Source organism: Podarcis cretensis (assembly GCF_951804945.1).
Source record: "Podarcis cretensis genome assembly, chromosome: 8".
In the NCBI taxonomy this organism is placed as follows: Eukaryota; Metazoa; Chordata; class Lepidosauria; order Squamata; family Lacertidae; genus Podarcis; species Podarcis cretensis.
The window spans coordinates 2267380-2285937 of NC_137177.1; the positions used below are offsets into that span (position 1 = coordinate 2267380).

At 50.0% G+C, this 18558-nt stretch overlaps 1 long non-coding RNA gene across 1 annotated transcript in view; it reads left to right on the forward strand.

Moving 5' to 3' along the window:
* LOC307221429 overlaps positions 1 to 18558 on the forward strand; it is a 295540-nt gene that overhangs the window by 17635 nt on the left and 259347 nt on the right. The window lies entirely within an intron of this gene.

Below are 18558 nucleotides of genomic sequence, written 5' to 3' on the forward strand. Positions count from 1 at the left end.
TCGCAGAGCTGAGAGGGGCCCCCAGGGGTCATCTAGCCCAACCCCTGCAATGTCTGTGTATTACAGTTGTACCTGAGAAGAACTGGCCATAACGTACGTTATGAAAATCTGTGTGTTGTCAGCCTTAAACTGAGTCAGACCCTCGGGGGATTTAGGTCAGTACAGTGGTACCTTGGTTCTCAAACTTAATCCGTTCTGGAAGTCCATTCCTGTCAGAGCTGCCTCTAGGTCCCAGCTCACAGAGGACCAACGCTAGGCTGTAGTAATGTACAAAAGTCTTTATTGAAGTTCAGTTTCCATTTCAAAGCCACAGCGTGCAGCCCTACGTCTTAAACCCTAGATCGGCGAAGTCCCGTCTGAGTCTCCTCCCCTATGACACCAGTTTAAGATCCTAGCCCTGCTCCACCTTTTACGCTGCTCTCTCCTCCTCTGGGTCCTCCTGCCCGCTGGGGCATTGCCCTTTCTGGACTCTTCCGACGCTGAGTCGCTTAGCTCCTCCCCCTCCCTCCGGCGGGCTTTAGGACCCGGTTCCCAATCCTCATTCTCTGCTGTCCCGCGCTCCTGTACATTTGAACTTGCCTCTCGCGCCAGCCCAGTGACCTTTCTCCTAACCGTTACACTACTTCGGTCACTGCTTCCCTCTTCCGGGACACTGGCCGGATCTGACCTCTCCTCCGTTGTCCGACTTTCTGATGGAGGCGTGGTCAGCCCTGCCTTATCTTCTCTCCCTGGTGGGGAATGCACTGGCCCCGATCCTTGGGACTCTTCCCCCCCCACTCTGCTCTGGTGGGGAAGCTGGTCCTGATTTCCAGCTACTGCTCTGGCAGTCCCTGCTGCCCCCTTGCTCCTGGGGCATTCCCCTTGGGAACCCCCTACCCCTGGCCACTGGCGCCCCCTTCTGTGAATCTTCCGATTCGCTGGAGAGGCTCATGGAATCCCTCGGTCCACTGTCCTCTTCTCCTACGCTCCCTTCGGATTCTTCCCCTTCGCTCTCCATCTCCTCTCTTCCCTGTGCCTCTGCTCCTGAGCCCCTGACAATTCCAAAACCAAAGCGTTCCAAAACCAAGGCATGCTTTCCCATAGAAAGTAACGCAAAATGGATTAATCCGTTCCAGACTTTTAAAAACAACCCCAAAAACAGCATTTAAGCATGAGTTTTACTTTCTAACAAGACCATTGATCCATGAAATGAAAGCAATAAACAATGTACTGCAGTCACACAATCGATCAATCAGTAGCTGAACCGGGTTCCGCACAGTCACAAAAACAAAACGAGAAAGAGCCGCAGAAACACAAATGCAAAATGAATAGCAAAAACAGACAGACTTCAGAGTAACACTCAAAACGGAAGTGTGGCACTCAAATCGGAAGCATAACACTCAAATCACAGCACATTCGGCTTCCGAAAGAAGTTCGCAAACCGGAACACTTACTTCCAGGTTTGCAGTGTTTGGATTCCATGTTGTTTGAGCACCAAGGAATTTGAGAACCAAGGGACCACTGTATTGTTGTCTACACTGATCCATATTGCATCCATATTCAACCAAACTTTGAAATTTTGTGGAGAGTTGGGTAAAAGCAAATCTATTAAGGCCCCCAAAAAGGAAATATCTATTAAAGCCTTGTACTGTTTGAATCTGTTTAAGGAAGTTTTTAATGTCTGACGTTTTATCGTGTTTTTATTATTCTGTTGGGAGCCACCCAGAGCGGCTGGGGAAACCCAGGCAGGTAGGCATGGGTTTAAATATTAAATTATTATATTATTATTATGTTTATATTCATGGAATCACAAACTTGTAGAACTGGAAGGGGCACAAATGGGTTTTCTATCCTAACTCCATGCAATGCAGAAATCAAGATATAGAACTGGCTTGTCGTAATTCTGTATGTTGCCTACTGCTTTGCTACATTTTCATGAATATGCGGTCTGTAAATATGGACGCGGGTGGCGCTGTGGTCTAAACCCTTGAGCCTCTTGGGCATGCCGATCGGAAGGTCAGTGGTTCGAATCCCCGCAACGGGGTGAGCTCCCATTGCACGGTCCCTGCTCCTGCCCACTTAGCAGGTCGAAAGCACGTCAAAGTGCAAGTAGATAAATAGGTACCGCTCTGGCGGGAAGGTAAACGGTGTTTCCGTGCGCTGCTCTGGTTCGCCAGAAGCGGCTTAGTCCTGCTGGCCACGTGACCCGGAAGCTGTACGCCGGCTCCCTCGGCCAGTAAAGCAAGATGAGCGCTGCAACCCCTGAGTCGGCCATGACTGGACCTAATGGTTAGGGGTACCTTTACCTTTAAATACAGTGTTACCTCTGGATATGAACGAGATCCATTCCGGATCCCTGTTCACATCCTGAAGCGAGCGCAACCCGTGTCTGTGTATGTGCGGGTCACGATTCACTGCTTCCACACATGTGCGTGATGTAATTTTGTTTGCGCATGCGCAAGCAGCAAAACCCGGAAGTAACATGTTCCGTTACTTCCGCGTCGCTGCAGAGCGCAACCCAAAAACGCTCAACCTGAAGCATATTTAACCTGAGATAAGACTGTATTTCAATAAACACGATCTTTTCTTTTCTAAGTAAGATTCTAGTCCTCAGTTTTTCAGAAAAATGCCAATTTCAAGATGAACATAAAAAGCTGATGGGCCGCGGGTGGTGCTGTGGGTTAACAGAGCCTAGAACCTGCCGATCAGAAGGTCGGCGGTTCGAATCCCCGCAATGGGGTGAGCTCCCGTTGCTCGGTCACTGCTCCTGCCAACCTAGCAGTTTGAAAGCACCTCAAAGTGCAAGTAGATAAATAGGCACTGCTCTGGCGGAAGGTAAACGGCGTTTCCGTGCGCTGCTCTGGTTCGCCAGAAGCGGCTTAGTCATACTGGCCACGTGACCCGGAAGCTGTACGCCAGCTCCCTCGGCCAGTAAAGCGAGATGAGCGCCGCAACCCCAGAGTCATCCACAATTGGACCTCATGGTCAGGGGTCCCTTTAGCTTTACTATAAAAAGCTGACTACCGCTCCATCTAGCTCAGCTGTCAGACTCTCCTCACTTGCAATTCTCAGCGGCTGGAATTCAGAGCCAAACACTGGCTGGGATTTCAGACAAGAGGCTCTCTCCCAGTCCTACTCTGGATGCCACTGGGGTGGCGGTCCAGTTGAACCCGGGGTCTTTTGCCTGCAGAACCCGTATCCCAAGCCTACCCCTCTTCCTTCAGACATTTGTCCCTGCTGAGAAAATATAAACGGACCCAAAATTTCCCAACAGGAAAAGCGACCCAGGGGTAATTCCCAGAAAAGACAAGCGTGGGCGTCTTCTTCTGCAAATGCTTTGCAGTTTTGCAAGCGTCAGGAGCCAATTCCCCTTTTTGGGCAGGGGGCAGAGTTAGGGAGCAGGGTCACATTCCTGAACCCCAGCTCCACCGAATCCTCGGGAGGGAGACACAGCTCCAGGGTCTTTCCTTGAGACTTCCTGAACCTGGGCCTCTAACTTGGCCGCTCTGCAACCTCCAGCCCCCGTTCCTCCCCTCTCCCCGCCTGCCTGCCACCCACGTCATTTTATATTGTTTGGCCCATTTCCTTCCACCTCTCCTTTTAAGGGCAGCGCTTTGTCAAGCAGGCTTGCAGCAAATTTTGAGACAACCCGAAGAAGAAGAAGAAGAAGAAGAAATTTTATTTATACCCCGCTCTCATAGACTTGGAAAGGGACCCCTGGGCATCATCTAGTCCAACCCCGCAGCGATTCAGGAATACGCAGCTGTCCCATACGGGAATCGAACCTGCAACCTTGGCGTTCTCAGCACCGTGCTCTAACCAACTGGACTACCCACTGCCCTATCAGGACAGAGAAAAGGAAGCCTTTTTTCACGCAGCACAGGGTTAGACTATGGAACTCCCTCCCACAAGAGAAAGGATGGCCGCCAACTTGGACGGTTTTAAAACAGGATTGGAGAAATTTGTGGAGGAGGAGAGGGCTGCCGGTGGCTACCAGCCAGGACCTCTCTGTTCTGCCTCCACAGTCGGAGGCAGCAGTGGTTCTGGATCCCAGCTGCTGGAAAATGTGGGAGGGGAGAGTTGGTCTTGTGTTCGAATTCTGCTTGTCGGTTTCCCTTTGAAGCATCTAGGCGGCCACTGTGAGAACAGGAGGCTGGACTAGATGGGCCCCCTCTGGCCTGATCTTTACCTTCTCAAGGAAACAGTGTGGTGCAGTGGTTAGAGCGCCGGACTAGGACCTCGGAGACCAGGGTTCAAATAATAATAATATAATAATTTTTATTTATACCCCACCTCCCCAGCCAAGACCAGGCTCAGGGTGGCTAACACCAGGTATAAAAACAATTGGTTGAAATACTTTAAAAACAAGATTAAAATACAACATTAAAATGCAGCCTCATTTCAATGGAAACTCAAATCAAAAACTTTTTGGGGGGATGAAAACGTCAAATCTTCACCAAGGCTAACTATCCAGACTGGTAGAAAAAACCAGGGAAGTCCCCAAATCGGAGTTCCACCAGAGGAGGAGAAAGGAAAAAGGAAAGAGGGGGAGGGGATCAAGTTGATTCCAGGCCAAAGGCCAGGCGGAACAACTCTGTCTTCCAGGCCCTGTGGAAAGAAATCAGATCCCGCAGAGCCCTGGTCTCATGAGACAGAGTGTTCCACCAGGCCAGGGCCAGTGCTGAAAAGGCCCTGCCCCTGGTTGGAGAATTGCCTTCACCAAAGGTGTCCTGGGCTTTGAAGACACTCGAACTCATGACACAAGGGAGAAATGTGCTAAGAGGAAGGCACGCTTGGCAAATCCACACCGGGATCAACTCCCACCTGGAAACCAGTGTCCCCACTGTGGAAGGACGTGTGGGTCCAGAATCGGCCTCCACAGTAACTTACGGACTCATTGTTAAAACCGTGTTTATGGAAGACAATCTTACTCGGCTACGAGGGATTGCCAGCATTCAGAAGAGAGGGGGGATTGGGGGGCTGGTCGGGGGGGGGGGAGGGAGAGCTGCACATAAAAACAAGGAACTGAAATTGACAGCGAAGCCGAGAGTATCGGTTCCCCTTCTGGAAGCTGCTAGTGGGGTGGGGGTCAGACAGCTCAGTGGGCGGAGACGTCAGTGTGAAGAGGGCGTGCAATTGCATTGCTTGGCTGTCAATCATTGCACACCTGAGTCGCCTTTGCCCTCCTGGTACCCTCTGGATCAGGGGTCCCCAAACTAAGGCCCGCGGGCCAGATAAGGCCCAAGGGACTCGTTTATCCGGCCCGCGGCGACCCCTGCTGCCTGCTCTTACCGGCGCTGCTCTGCGTGGCTGCCCACTTCTGGGTCGGAGGAGCACCGGAAATAGCTTGTGTGCATGCGCAAGTGTTATTTGTGCATGCACAAGCGTTATTTCCAGTGCACATCCTGGTCGGAGGAGGCCCGTGCACATGTGCACAAGCTATTTCTGGTGCTCCTCCGACCCAGAAGTGTGCCGGAAATAGCGTGTGCGCACCATAGCTGTCTCCTGCCAACCTAGCAGTTCAAAAGCACGTCAAAGTACAAGTAGATAAATAGGTACCACTCCGGCGGGAAGGTAAACGGCGTTTCCGTGCGCTGCTCTGCTTTGCCAGAAGCGGCTTAGTCATGCTGGCCACATGACCCGGAAGCTGTACGCTGGCTCCCTCGGCCAATAAAGCAAGATGAGTGCCGCAACCCCAGAGTCGGCGACAACTGGACCTAATGGTCGGGGTCCCTTTACCTTTACCATAGCTGTCAACTTTCAGATTTGAAAATAAGGGATCAGCAGCCTCACCTGTCCCGGGGACAGTCTACGTGATATCTAACAATCCGGGATAGCAGCGGGAAGCAGCGGGAAACAGCACTGGAATAAGGGAATTTCCCTGAAAAAAAGGGGAAGGTTGACAGCTATGGTGCGCACACGTATGGGCATGTGCTCCCCTGCCCTCCGGCCCGCTGCGCGATCGGCGCTGCAGACACCTGACCACTGCTCTGGATCCTTTAAGAACATAAGGAGGGCCCTGCCTGATCAGGCCAAAGGTCCGTCAAGCCCAGCCTGCAAAGGAATTCTTTCACTGTGATGAAGAAGAAGATGATGATGATTTATTTATACCCCTCCCATCTGGCTGGGTTTCTCCAGCCGCTCTGAGCGGCTTCCAACAAAAGATTAAAAATACATTAAAATTCCTGCATTGCAGGGGGGGTTGAGATAGATGACCGCTGGAGGGCCCCTTCCAACTCTTCGGTTCTGCTTCTGTGAAACAGAGAGGTTGCTGAAGATGCTCTTCTGGACCTCAGGCTCTCTTTGGCCTGTGACTGGCCACCTGAGCAGGCAGAGCAAAGCAATCTCACATTTGGTCAGACCATCTACCTCAATGTTGTCTACACGGACTGGCAGCAGCTCTCTAGAGTTTCAGGGAAGGGATATTCCCAGCCCTGCCCAGGGATGCTGCTGCTGCTGCTGCTGGGAAATTCCTCATGACAGATATGCTGAAATACAGCGCTTCCCGGCTCCAAAAAAGGAAACCGCTTTATACTGGAATGGATCACCTCTCTCAATATTGACTACTCTGACTGACAGCAGTTTCATTAATTTTTTTTATTCAAAATTATAACAAGACATATTATCCAAAAACATATCATCCATGTTCCCCCCCCCCATTTTTCCTCCCCCCCAAAAAAAACCCCACCCCCACCCCCCAACTTCCCTCAGTTCCAGTCTTTGGTTTCTTTGAGAATGCCGATTTCTGCATGTTACACAGTTGTATAGATCCTCAAACTATTTAGCTGATTATTATTAATAAAAGGTTTGTGAATGCTTATTCAAAACCTGCCAAGGAGTCCAGTTTGCTTTGTTGCGTCTTCAGATACTTTGTGAAAGGTTCCCATTCATCCTTAAAGTCACAGTTATCCTTGTCCCGTAGCTTATATGTCAATTTTGCCAGTTCTGCATAGTCCCATCAATTTTTCTTGCCATGATTCTTTAGTTGGGGTTTCTTCAGTCTGCCATCCTTCTGCTACCAGAACTCTCGCGGCCGTTGTTGCATACATGAATATGTTTTTCAGCTTTTTTGGCAGGTCTTTCCCTACAATCCCCAACAAAAATGCCTCGGGTTTTTAAACAAATGTTAAATGGAACATTTTCTTCAATTCGTTGTAAATCATTTCCCAATTTTTTTTAATTACCTTACAATCCCACCACATATGATAACATGTTCCCTCCTTTTCCTTACACTTCCAACATATATTTGCACTAGTTTTGTACATTTTCCCTAATTGCACCGGTGTCGTGTACCATCTGTACACGACAGGATCTAGGAGTCTTGGCTGACCACAAACTTGACATGAGCCAACAGTGTGACGCGGCAGCTAAAAAAGCCAATGCAATTCTGGGCTGCATCAATAGGAGTATAGCATCTAGATCAAGGGAAGTAATAGTGCCACTGTATTCTGCTCTGGTCAGACCTCACCTGGAGTACTGTGTCCAGTTCTGGGCACCACAGTTCAAGAAGGACACGGACAAACTGGAACGTGTCCAGAGGAGGGCAACCAAAATGGTCCAAGGCCTGGAAACGATGCCTTATGAGGAACGGCTAAGGGAGCTGGGCATGTTTAGCCTGGAGAAGAGGAGGTTAAGGGGTGATATGATAGCCATGTTCAAATATATAAAAGGATGTCACATAGAGGAGGGAGAAAGGTTGTTTTCTGCTGCTCCAGAGAAGCGGACACGGAGCAATGGCTCCAAACTACAAGAAAGAAGATTCCACCTAAACATTAGGAAGAACTTCCTGACGGTAAGAGCTGTTTGACAGTGGAATTTGCTGCCAAGGAGTGTGGTGGAGTCTCCTTCTTTGGAGGTCTTTAAGCAGAGGCTTGACAACCATATGTCAGGAGTGCTCTGATGGTGTTTCCTGCTTGGCAGGGGGTTGGACTCGATGGCCCTTGTGGTCTCTTCCAACTCTAGGATTCTATGATTCTATGATTCTGTACATCATCTTCATGTAATTCTCCTTCAATAGGGAACAATCTGTAAATTTTAAGTCAGTTTTCCATAATTTAACCCAGTCTTCCATCATAATGTTGTGCCCTACATCTCATGCCCATTTAATCATAACTGATTTTACCTCTTCATCTTTTGTCTCCCATTCTAATAGTATGCTGACTGGCAGCAGTTTGTAGTGATCAGGTGGGATTGCTATGAGGAATTATAACAAGTATAGAGTAAGCCATCTGTGTCAGCAATGAAAGCATTGTGTCGACTGGGTTTAAACCATTTTGATAGGATTCTTGATCAAACCACACGTCTGCATCCCTGTTTCATTTCTCTCTCTTCACAAGTCACGTACACAGCCCAGTTGCTTTGCCAGGCAGGCTCCTGGGTCATCAAAGACAGTGGGCAAGTTTCTTTGAAGTAGCTTTCTAATATGTTAATCTTAGGATGTTAATCTTAGGGCCAGGAAACAGATCTCACATGAAGGTGATAATGATCGCTGTCCTCTTGGCCGTCCCTCTTATCATGTGTATTGATTGTTTATCACCTAAAGGTAAAGGTAAAGGTAAAGGTACCCCTGCCCGTACGGGCCAGTCTTGCCAGACTCTAGGGTTGTGCGCTCATCTCACTCTAGAGGCCGGGAGCCAGCGCTGTCCGCAGACACTTCCGGGTCACGTGGCCAGCGTGACAAGCTGAATCTGGCGAGCCAGCGCAGCACACGGAACGCCGTTTACCTTCCCGCTGGTAAGCGGTCCCTATTTTTCTACTTGCACCCGGGGGTGCTTTCGAACTGCTAGGTTGGCAGGCGCTGGGACCGAGCAACGGGAGCGCACCCCGCCGTGGGGATTCGAACCGCCGACCTGACGATCAGCAAGTCCTAGGCGCTGAGGTTTTACCCACAGCGCCACCCACGTCCCCTGTTTATCACCTAGGGGTTGCCAAATGCTCTTCTTTGTAGTTCTGTTCTTTGTTTAAAAAGGTAAAGGTAAAGGTACCCCTGCCCGTAGGGGCCAGTCTTGACAGACTCTGGGGTTGTGCGCCCATCTCACTTAAGAGGCCGGGGGCCAGCGCTGTCCGGAGACACTTCCGGGTCACGTGGCCAGCGTGACATCGCTGCTCTGGCGAGCCAGAGTCGCACACGGAAACGCCGTTTACCTTCCCGCTGGTAAGCGGTCCCTATTTATCTACTTGCACCCGGAGGTGCTTTCGAACTGCTAGGTTGGCAGGCGCTGGGACCGAGCAGCGGGAGTGCACCCCACCGCAGGGATTCGAACTGCCGACCTTTCGATCAGCAAGCCCTAGGCGCTGAGGCTTTAACCCACAGCGCCACCTGCGTCCACCTGCGTTCTTTGTTTACCCTGTGCTTAATTAGTTATGGTGGTTTAACTTTCTCCCCAAGTGGGTTCGTTGAAATGCTCAAAAGAAATCTGATTGGTTCTTACGAACACTCTGTAAACGAACACTCCATCTGGTACGCAGGATGAGACCCTACCTGCCTGCAGACTGTCTCGCCAGAGTGGTGCATGCTCTGGTTATCTCCCGCTTGGACTACTGCAATGTGCTCTACGTGGGGCTACCTTTGAAGGTGACCCGGAAACTACAACTAATCCAGAATGCGGCAGCTAGACTGGTGACTGGAAGCGGCCGCCGAAACCATATAACACCGGTCTTGAAAGACCTACATTGGCTCCCAGTACGTTTCTGAGCACAATTCAAAGTGTTGGTGATGACCTCGAAAGCCCTAAATGGCCTCGGTCCAGTATACCTGAAGGAGCGTCTCCTCCCCCATCGTTCTGCCTGGACACTGAGGTCCAGCGCCGAGGGCCTTCTGGCGGTTCCCTCACTGCTAGAGGCCAAGTTACAGGGAACCAGGCAGAGGGCCTTCTCAGTGGTGGCGCCCGCCCTGTGGAAGGCCCTCCCATCAGATGTCAAAGCGATAAACAACTACCTGACATTCAGAAGACATCTGAAGGCAGCCCTGTTCAGGGAAGTTTTTAATATGTGACATTTTAGTGTATTTTTCATCTTTGTTGGAAGCCGCCCAGAGTGGCTGGGGAAACCCAGCCAGATGGGCGGGGTACAAATAATAAATTATTATTATTATTATTATTAGTATTATAAAAAGTTCTTTTATGAATAAAACTACCTGGGCCAGGGGCTGGAGGGACACAGACGGAGACACGATTATACGCACCCTTCCCAGAGTCTTGCTGGTCCAACCCTCTGTGTGTATTCTTATTAATCAGAGTTCAATCCTTCCTTTACTTTGTGAACGCCTCAGGCGACCAAGATGATCCAGGGTCTGGAAACCAAACCTTATGAGGAATGGTTGAGGAACTTCATTGAACCTGAAAAAGAGGAGGCAGAGAGGAGATATGAGAGCCATCTTCAAATATCTCAAGGGCTGTCCCATGGAAAGGGGAGCAGACTTGTTTTCTGGAAGGCAGGACTCGAACCCAGGGCTTCAAGTTACAAGAAAAGACATTCCAGGCCTACCTCCTGAGAATTACAGATCTGCATATTCCGCAAAAGAGAAAGGGTATTTTTTTATACGCTGCGGCGGCGGCAAGAGTTCTTGTCGCGGCAAAATGGGAGAGTAATGAAATCCCCTCTATACAATATTGGATCCAAAAGCTGACAGAATATGCCAAATTAGACGGTCTATCAGAAAAAAACAAAGAATAAATCAAAACAGGAATTTGTCTCAAAATGGGAGGTTTTCAAAGAATATTTGAAATATAAATATAGTCATTTAAACTCTGTTGCAGCGTTCGAGGAACTTCAGTGATAGTTGCAAGGTAGATATAAGAATTAAGACATATTAAGAAAAAGTTTAATTACGATAAAAGTGTGTATTGGCAATAAATAATATGAAATCGAAATATGGAATAGACGGGAGGTGGGGTCTCTAGTGTCTTAAGGGGTCTTAAGACATAAATTGGTCTTATTTATGTTTTATCGTTTATTAAGAAAATTATGTGTTTATGGTTATTCCTGTGTGTAATTTGGTGTTTGTGTTTTCTCTTTCTTCTTTTCTTGCTGTATCAATAAAAAGAAAAAAAGTTCTGACAGTAAGAGCTCAATCCTTGGAGGTTTTTAAAGCAGAGTTTAGATGCCCATCTGTCATGTCTGCTAATTTAGCTGAGATTCCTGCATTGCAAGAGGGGGGTGGTTTGGATGACCGCTGGAGGTCCCTTCCAGCCCTCCTTTTATATGAAGTCTCTCCCAGCCCTACCTGGAAACGGAGCCTGGGACTTTCTCGAGGCAAAGCCGCTGCTCTGCCCTTTCCCCTCATCCTGACTCTGATTCCCAGAGGAGAAGCGGCTGCCAAGAGGGGTGAAGGAAGGACAAGGGAGCAAAAGTTTGGTGCCGTGGAGGCAGCGCGTCAGAGGCGCTTCGGGGAACGGCGTCCTTGGCCCCTCGCCAGCTGCTCCTCGAACTTTGGGCTCGCACCAAAGCCACGCACACACGCAGGGACTCGCCTGGCCGCTGGACGGATCCTGGCCGCTGCCTCCTTGCTGGGAACTGGCAGCCAAAAAGGAAAAGTTTGCAAAGCAGAGCCGCTGGAGCTTTAGGGGCCAGGAGCAGCGGCCTGTGGCTGGATCAGGCCAAAGGAGGCCCATCTAGTCCGGCATCTTGTCCTCAGAGCGTTCCCACTGTCTGGGATTCAGAGATAGACGTCTCCTGAGCATGGAGGCTCTGCTATCACGATAGAGCTCCGTAAAAAAAGTCCTATGTCTAGACCAGTCCAAAAATTCCAGCTTCCTGTCCTCAGAGCATTCCTACCATCTGGGATTCAGAGATAGACTCCTCCTGAGCATGGAGGCTCTGCTATCACGATAAAGGTAAAGGTAAAGGTACCCCTGCCCGTACGGGCCAGTCTTGACAGACTCTGGGGTTGTGCGCCCATCTCACTTAAGAGGCCAGGGGCCAGCGCTGTCCGGAGACACTTCCGGGTCACGTGGCCAGCGTGACATCGCTGCTCTGGCGAGCCAGAGCCGCACATGGAAACGCCGTTTACCTTCCCGCTGGTAAGCGGTCCCTATTTATCTACTTGCACCCGGAGGTGCTTTCGAACTGCTAGGTTGGCAGGCGCTGGGACCGAGCAGCGGGAGCGCACCCCGCCGCAGGGATTCGAACCGCCGACCTTTCGATCGGCAAGTCCTAGGCGCTGAGGCTTTAACCCACAGCGCCACCTGCGTCCCTGCTATCACGATAGAGCTCCGTAAAAAAAGTCCTATGTCTAGACCAGTCCAAAAATTCCAGCTTCCTGTCCTCAGAGCATTCCTACCATCTGGGATTCAGAGATAGACTTCTCCTGAGCATGGAGGCTCTGCTATCGCGATGTTGTTGTTGTTTAGTCGTTTAGTCGTATCCGCCTCTTCGTGACCCCCTGGACCAGAGCACGCCAGGCCCTCCTGTCTTCCACTGCCTCCCGCAGTTTGGTCAAACTCATGTTCGTAGCTTCCAGAACACTGTCCCACCATCTCGTCCTCTGTCGTCCCCTTCTCCTTGTGCCCTCCATCTTTCCCAACATCAGGGTCTTTTCCAGGGAGTCTTCTCTTCTCCTGAGGTGGCCACAGTCTTGGAGCCTCAGCTTCAGGATCTGTCCTTCCAGTGAGCACTCAGGGCTGATTTCCTTCAGAATGGAGAGGTTTGATCTTCTTGCAGTCCATGGGACTCTCAAGAGTCTCCTCCAGCACCATAATTCAAAAGCATCCGTTCTTCGGCGATCAGCCTTCTTTATTGTCCAGCTCTCACTTCCATACATCACTACTGGGAAAACCAGAGCTTGAACTATACAGATCTTTGTTGGCAAGGTGATGTCTCTGCTTTTTAAGATGCTGTCTAGGTTTGTCAATGCTTTTCTCCCAAGAAGCAGGCGTCTTTTAATTTCGTGACTGCTGTCACCATCTGCAGTGATCATGGAGCCCAAGAAAGTAAAATCTCTCACTGCCTCCATTTCTTCCCCTTCTGTTTGCCAGGAGGTGATGGGACCAGTGGCCATGATCTTCGTTTTTTTGATGTTGAGCTTCAGACCATATTTTGCGCTCTCCTCTTTCACCCTCAATAAAAGGTTCTTTAATTCCTCCTCACTTTCTGCCATCAAGGTTGTGTCAGGCTCCATAAAAAGAGTCCTATGTCTAGACCAGGCCAGAAATTCCAGCTTCCTGTCCTCAGAGCGTTCCTACTGTCTGGGATTCAGAGATAGACTTCTCCTGAGCATGGAGGCTCTGCTATTTCAATACAGCTCCATAAAAAGAGTCTTATTTGTCAAAGGTAAAGGTAAAGGGACCCCTGACCATTAGGTCCAGTCGTGACCGACTCTGGGGTTGCGGCGCTCATCTCGCTTTACTGGCCAAGGGAGCCGGCATACAGCTTCCGGGTCATGTGGCCAGCATGACTAAGCCGCTTCTGGCGAACCAGAGCAGCGCACGGAAACGCCGTTTACCTTCCCGCCTGGAGCGGTACCTATTTATCTACTTTCACTTTGATGTGCTTTCGAACTGCTAGATTGGCAGGAGCTGAGACCGAGCAACGGGTGCTCACCCCGTCGCGGGGATTCGAACCGCTGACCTTCGGATTGGCAAGTCCTAGGCTCTGTGGTTTATCCCACAGCGCCACCCGCGTCCCAGATCAGGCCCAAAATTCCAGCTTCCCGTCTTCAGAGTGGCCAGCAAGATGTCTCTGGGAAGACTGCAAACAGAACCCGAGTGCAAAATCACTCTCTGGTCGCCGTTCCTACTGTCTGGCATTCAGAAGATAGACTTCTCCTGAGTGTGGAGGCTCTGCTATAGCAACAGATCTCCATCAAAATAACTCTGGGTTTGGATCAGGCCAAAGAGATCTCATTTCAGTGGTTGGGTGGCCGTCTGTCATGGATGCTTTAGTTGCGATTTCTGCATTGCATGGGGGGGGGACTAGATGGGGGCGTTCCTTCTAATGCTACAATTCTGTGACTTGATCTAGTCTAGCGTCCTGTTCACAAGACCTCTCAGAGCCCACGAATCCAGATAGACTGGCTCTGTACCTGGAGGCACCATCAGCTTCCTCCATCCTTTCCTTCCAGAATAATAATAATAAATGATGGTGATGATGATGATGATGATGATGATGATGATGATGATGATGATGAATTATTTATACCCCGCCCATTTGGCAGGGTTTTCCCTTTGGGTGGCTTCCAGCAAAATATTAAAATACAACAATTCATCAAATATGAAATGCTTCCCTAAACAGGGCTGCCTTCAGACGTCTTGTAAAAGTCAGGTAGTTGTTTATTTCCTTGACATCTGATGGGAGGGCGCCACCACTGAGAAGGCCCTCTGCCTGGTTCCCTGTAACCTCACTTCTTGTAGGGAGGGAACCGCCAGAAGGCCCTCAGAGCTGGACCTCAGTGTCCAGGCTGAACAATGGGGGTGGAGATGCTCCTTCAGGGATACTGGGCCTTTGAGGCCGTTTAGGGCTTTCAAGGTCAGCACCAACACTTTGAATCGTGCTCGGAAACGTCCTGGGAGCCAGTGTAGGTCTTTCAAGACCGGTGTTATATGGTCTTGGCGGCCGCTCCCAGTCACCAGTCTGGCAGCCGCATTCTGGATTAGTTGTAGTTTCCGGGTCACCTTCAAAGTAAGCCCCACATAGAGCGCATTGCAGTAGTCCAAGTGGGAGATAACCAGAGCATGCACCACTCTAGCCAGACAGTCTGAGGGCAGGGCTGGTCTCATCCTGCGTACCAGATGGAGCTGGTAAACAGCTGCCCTGGACACAGAATTAACCTGCACCTCCATGGACAGCTGTGAGTCCAGAATGACTCCCAGCCTGCGCACCTGGTCCTTCAGGGGCACTGTCACCCCATTCAGGACCAGAGAGTCCCCCACACCTGCCCGCCCCCTGTCCCCCAAAAACAGCCCTTCTGTCTTGTCAGGATTCAACCTCAATCCGTTAGCTGCCATCCATCCTCCAGAACATGGAGGGAAAGTGTCACGATGAGGATCTGAACCCTTGACTCTGGTTCCCTTGCTTCGCTTTTCGTTTTGCAGCCAGTCGGCTGCTCTGCCTAGGAGGCGGCGACGGTTTTGTTCCCAGCTCGGGATTGTTCATCAGGCGGAGCCGGCCAGCAGGTTCTTCCAGTCTGGGTAGGGTTCGGAGGATAACAACGTGGGTGTTCTCACCTGGTGAGACCTGCTGGCACGCCCCGGGCTGCTGGAATGTGCTGGGGCCGCACCCTGGTCCACGGTGACGCAGGTCTCATGCACTCCGCAGCCGAACATGTTCCCAGCTCAAGGAAGTAAAGCGTAACTAGGCCAGACTCTCCCAGTCTCACAGACTGGGAAGCTCATGTAAATTCCAGTTTCACTGGGATCAAGAGGCTTTATCTCCCTGGGAAACCTTCCTTTCTCTTTCGTATTTATTTTATAATACAGTGGTGCGCAGCCTGGGAGTCATTTTGGACTCACAGCTGTCCATGGAGGCACAGGTCAAATCTGTGTCCAGGGCAGCTGGTCCAGTATACCTGAAGGAGCGTCTCCACCCCCATCGTTCTGCCCGGACACTGAGGTCCAGCACCGAGGGCCTTCTGGCGCTTCCCTCACTGCGAGAAGCAAAGCTACAGGGAACCAGGCAGAGGGCCTTCTCAGTGGTGGCACCCGCCCTGTGGAACTCCCTCCCACCAGATGTCAAAGAGAAAAATAGCTACCAAACTTTTAGAAGACATCTGAAGGCAGCCCTGTTTAGGGAAGCTTTTAATGTTTAATAGGTTATGGCATTTTAATATTTTTTTGGAAGCCACCCAGCGTGGCTGGGGAAGCATAGCCAGATGAGCGGGGTATAAATAATATATTATTATTATTATTATTATTATCATTATTATCATTATTATCATTATTATTATACCTCTGGTTGCGAAAGGGATCCGTTCCGGAGGCCTATTCGCAACCTGAAAGGAACAAAACCCACATCTGCGGGTCGTGATTCACTGCTTCTGCGCATGCGTGTGATTCCATTTTGAGCATCTGTGCATGCGCGAGTGGCGAAACCCGGAAGTAACCCTTTCCGGTACTTCTGGGTCACCGCGGGACGCAACCTGAAAACGCTCAACCTGAAGCAAATGTAACATGAGGTATGACTGTAAAATGTATACAGCGGTACCTCGGTTTACGAACTTAATCCATTCCGGAAGTCCGTTCTTAAACCGAAACCATTTGTAAACTGAGGCGCACTTTCCCTAATGAGGCCTCCCGCCACCGGTGCCCTTCCGCCGTTCAGATTCTGTTCATAGACAGAGGTAAAGTTTACAACCCGGGACACTACTTCCAGTTTTGTGCAGTTCGTAAATCTAATCGTTCGTAAACAGGACTGTTATTAAACAGATAGATTCACTCAGAGTTCAGATTCACCGCTCTGAACTGGTGGTTCATAGAGAGACTTGCCGGTGTCCTAACCTGGGGCTTTCAAACAGATCTTTAAAATACTTTGAATATTGGGCATATTAATGAGTAGGATTGTGTTACTGTACAATACTAGGGGGTGTTTTTGTTGGGGATTTTAAAAGAAGGCTCGAGGGTTGCTGTGCTGATGGGAGAGGTGGTCCGAAATCAATGCCCCCTGACTTCGCCCCAAGTAACATGACTTCTCTCAAAAGAATTCTGGGAATTGTAGTATGCTAAGGGTGCTAGGAGCTGCCGCTCCGTGAGGGGGAACTACAGTCCCCATGATTCTTTGCAGGGAGTCAAACACATGTTAGATGTGCTTTCAATGTCCGATGTGGACGCTCCCAGATTTTAGAAATCGCTTGCATCTGCATGAAGTTTCCAGCTGGTTTTTTTGAGACTACATGTCTCTTTTTGCATGACAGGAAGGTTCTGTTACAGGAAAGGAGATTCTGCCTATTATTATTATTATTATTATTATTATTATTATTATTTATACCCCAACCATCTGGTTTCCCCAGCCACTCTGGGTGGCTTCCAGCAAAATATTAAAATACCTTAATACATCAGACATTAAAAACTTCCCTAAACAGGGCTGCCTTCAGATGTCTTCTAAAAGTCTGGGAGTTGTTGTTCTCTTTGGCATCTGGAAGGAGGGCGTTCCACAAGGCGGGTGCCACCACTGAAAAGGCCCTCTGCCTGTTCCCTGAAATTTGGCTTGTCACAGTGAGGGAACCGCCAGAAGGCCCTCGGAGCTGGACCTCAGTGTCTGGGCTGAACAATGGAGGTGGAGATGCTCCTTCAGGTATACAGGACCGAGGCCATTTAGGGTTTTAAAAGTCAGCACCAACACTTTGAATTGTGCTCAGAAACGTCCTGGTGTTATGTGGTCCTGGCGGCCACTCCCAGTCCCTAGTCTAGCTGCTGCATTCTGGATTAGTTGTAGTTTCCGGGTCACCTTCAAAGGTAGCCCCACATAGAGCGCATTGCAGTAGTCCAAGCGGGAGATAACCAGAGCATGCAACACTCTGGCCAGGCAGTCTGCAGGCAGGGAGGGTCTCAGCCTACGTACCAGATGGAGCTGGTAAACAGCTGCCCGGGACCCAGAATGGACCTGCGCCTCCATGGACAGCTGTGAGTCCAAAATGACTCCCAGGCTGCGCACCTGGTCCTTCAGGGGCACAGTTGCCCCATTCAGGACCAGGGAGTCCTCCACACCAGCCCGCCTCCTGTCCCCCCAAAACAGTCCTTCTGTCTTATCAGGATTCAACCTCAATCTGTTAGCCACCCTCCATCCTCTAACCACCTCCAGACACTCACACTGGACCTTCACCGCCTTCACTGGTTCTGATTTGAAAAAGAGGTAGAGCTGGGTATCATCCACATACTGATGAACACCCAACCCAAACCCCCTGATGATCTCTCCCAGCGGCTTCATATAGATATTAAAAAGCATGGGGGGGAGGACAGAACCCTGAGGGACCCCACAAGTGAGGGGTCTGAACACTCAACCCCCAACACCACTTTCTGGACACGGCCCAGGAGGAAGGAGCAGAACCCCTGTATAATAATGTGTGAGGGAATTGCCAGCTGGTTGCCAGTCTACATCTCTGCCCCAACATGGCCAACACATTTAGTCACAGTAGGTCAGGATTCAACCTCAATCCATTAGCCGCCATCCATCCTCCAACAGCCTCCAGACGCTCACACAGCCTAGACATCAGGAAGAATTTTCTGATAGAAAGAGCTGTGGGACAGACTCCCTTGGGAGGTTTTTGGTCTATGAATAAGGGGGTTGGCAGGGGGTTGGACTCGATGGCCCTTGTGGTCTCTTCCAACTCTTCTATGATTCTATGATTTTAAGAGCTTGCAGGATGCATGGAGATCTCAGAAGAGATGGGGGCAGGAGCTATTCTCATGGGCACCTCCTCCAGGCTTTAGGAGTTACTGGTGGATTTTGGAATTCATCCATGGATTTTTGGGAGAAAGGGGAATTTGAATTTTGACTCTCCCATCCTGACTCTTTGTCAACAAGGAAAAACCAAACCTGTTCAGATCTAAATGCACGTTCCGTTTCCAATAGCAGATGTTTTGTGCTCAGCAAATTATCACCTTTAGGTTTTCCAGAAAGCCGGTTGCTAGCTTGGGCCTCAATCCCAGA